This window comes from Pygoscelis adeliae, unplaced genomic scaffold (genome assembly GCF_000699105.1).
Source record: "Pygoscelis adeliae isolate BGI_AS28 unplaced genomic scaffold, ASM69910v1 Scaffold359, whole genome shotgun sequence".
NCBI lineage: Eukaryota > Metazoa > Chordata > Aves > Sphenisciformes > Spheniscidae > Pygoscelis > Pygoscelis adeliae.
In genome coordinates, this window is record NW_008825553.1 from 441213 (window position 1) to 444173 (window position 2961).

General features: G+C 49.4%; 1 protein-coding gene across 1 annotated transcript in view; it reads left to right on the forward strand.

Annotated features, from left to right (window-relative positions):
* Positions 1 to 2961, forward strand: part of RUNX3 (runt-related transcription factor 3) — a 52576-nt gene that overhangs the window by 16663 nt on the left and 32952 nt on the right. The gene's annotated exons all lie outside the window — the stretch shown is intronic.

Genomic DNA, 2961 nt, shown 5'->3' on the forward strand with positions numbered 1-2961 from the left:
TCTTGTGTTGGTTGTTGGGGGGGGGGGGGTGTGCAGGTTCGCTCATTTTCTCCACGCTCGTCGCAACGGAAAAGCGGGACAGAAATTTCGCTTTCGGGCCGTGGAGGTTGGCTTTATCGTTTTGGCCTTAAGCGCCGTCGCGCTGCTTGGCTTTTTCAAAACAAGCCGTCAGGGAAACCGGGGCCGTGCCATGCGAGGAGAGGGAAAGAAATGCCTCGAAAATGCCGAACGCCGGCGGGTGGCAGGGGCAGAGCCCTGCCTGCCCTCCCCTCCCGCCGGCTCCCCGGCAGCCCGTGCTGTACCTGCATTTCAAAGAGTGCAAATAGAATTTCAGCGTTTCATCGCCGATAAACGCTGCGGATCGAAGCACTTACTGTTCATTTAAACAAAAATCAGAATACTGCGTTTTAATGGCCATATGGCAACATTTTCTCAAAGGCTTCGAATGTATACACACGATGTCAGATATATTTTGACTTCTCTGCATTAATTAAAAGCAGTGATGTTAGGAATTATTTGCATGTAATAACTGTTTACTTGTTCCTCTTTATGAAACTTGAATAGTTTACATTCTTTCATACATTTCCTTTTTCCTGTTGGCTCCTTCTCCATGTTGCAGTTTCTTTAAAACTCTCCACTTAACTGGTTGCAGGTTGATGGATGGAAAATGTTTTTCTTTTATGAATTAAGCTTTCATTTCTGTAATCAATTATTGTCTTAGGCTCTTTTCTTTCTGTTCTTTTTTTTTTTCCTTCATCCTCCTTACACAAATTTCCAAACTGAATGCAACCCAATCTCAGCTTCACTCTTGAATTCATTATTAACTTTCCTCCTCTGCAGTCCCAAGCTCTGGATTAACAGTAGTTTACAGTCTCAGAAAGCACTTGGGTGAATAGTCTCCTTCCTTGGGCAGAGTCCTGGCAAACTCTCATTGCAGCAGTGGAAACACCTCCACTGCCTCTAATGGGCTTCGGAGCGAGGAGCGTAACACAAGTGCTGATTTTGTTTGGGTTTGGGGTGGGTTTTTTTTACATATTCTTGTGGGACGAGGCTTTGTAATGTTTGCAGAGAAATAACCCCATCGGGGCTCGCTGGGGCTGGCGTGAAGGTGGCACAGTGGGGTTTTCTCGCAGCGTGAAGCGTGTGCTTAGTTCCCCATGTACGGCCGTGCTTTCCCGGCAAGGGGCCCTTTCAGACCTATTTAGTGTGAAAAATCGTTTCTATTGAGTTTTTATTCTGGGTGTCACCCTTGCTTTCCCTTGTTTGGCTTAATCTCTGAAAGCCCGGTGCTGGTTTCGTTCATTCTGGCAGAAATCTGGATTTGCTGCAAAATATTTTGTTGGAGCAGAGCTCTGTGTCTGTGTATAAATGTTTGTGTAAATCCGACGTGTGGACGCGTGCGTCTGTAAACACGCACAGTCTGCCTCCGTGGACAGCCCGTAACGCGTGCCTGAGCTGCGGGAGCCCCGTAAAATCAGAAGCAGCGAGGCTCGCGTTTTGAAAACAGGACTTGAAAGGGTTCAGAATTGGGCATTTTTTTGTATTAACGTGTCTGGGATCGTTCCCCGGCACTGAGCTGGGAAGAGCAGGTCCTTACCCCCCCGCCCCCTCCAAAATTACCATCTCCATGTGCAAGACAAAGGGAGGGGAGAAAGACCAGTTTCCCCCTGTGCCTCGCTCAAAAAAAAACCCCCACACCCTTTTCTGCTCAGTTTGCACTGTATAAAATGAAAGCCAAGGCCAGCGGGGTGCTGCGATGCCCGCTGCACCCCATCGCCTCCTCTCCCAGCCGGAATATCCCCCCCGGAGCATCCCGCGGAGCCGTGGGTGCTCCCAAACCCACCCAGGAGCTGGGATCCAGCCCCACGCAGCCGGCGAACCGCGGCTGGGGCCGGGGCGCGGTGGGAATGAGTAACCTCAGCCCGGCTTCCCGAGAAGGCGGGAAATGAGTAAAAATGATGCTGAGTAATAATTGTCATTTTCGATTCATGGGAGGATTTTTGAGAGCTGTTAAGAAACGCAAAAATGGCCCGGCCGGCCCCAGGCTGCGGCCGTCCTCCCTGGAGGTGCCGCTCGGAGGTATTCGTATCTGCAGCGAGCTGGGAGGGGAACTGAAATGCAGGGAAATTATCTCACATGGAGAATAAAAAATGGCAAATAAAAATATCGGATGCAGTAGTGAGTAGGGGAGCCGGGCGCGGAGCTGCTGGGCTCAGCCTCTCCTCAGGCACGCAGGAGGGTTATGCGTCTCACAAGCCGGACGCATGCAGACCGAGGGGCTCCCTCCCCTTGCCTCTCCTCCCGTGGAATTTCCTAAATAATTGCTCCTAATAACCCTCATCCCTGCACTCCGGTCCTGCAAACGTTTTGCCAACAAATACTCCGCATTGGTTGTTTTTTACGTGGCCGTGCAGGCGCGCGGGAGCCTTCATGCTTCGCAGGCTGCGGCAGCCCGGCTCTGCTGTGCAGGTTGGCAGCGCGACCGTTTCACCGAGGGTTCAAATTGTATTTGGGAGGGTAAAAAAAAAAAAAAAAATAAAATTCCTTTTTCCGCAGAAAATGAGCTGAAGGTTTGTGCACTGTTTAGTCCTGTTTTGAAAGCTGAGGTAGGGCATGGATTGATGCTTGCTGTCTGCTTTAAAGCCAGCATTTCATCCCACCCCTGACACTCCCGTAGAGAAACTCTCCCACAAGGGATAATTGCAGGATGTTCTCCGGAGGAGATAATTTAATTTTTCCTTTTTTTTTTTTTTTTTTCCTTCTAGCTGTATAAATACTGTTTTGTTTTGTTTTGCTATGGATATTCTCAGGTCCAACCCTGTAGATAGATGATGGTTGGGATCTGAAAACCCCAAATCCCTTTTAGGGGAAAAGGGAAAGGAGGTGGTTTCTTACTGCATTTATCTGTGAAATAAAGGCTGGAGGAGCTAAGGGCTATTGCACGGGCATTTCCAGCCTCAT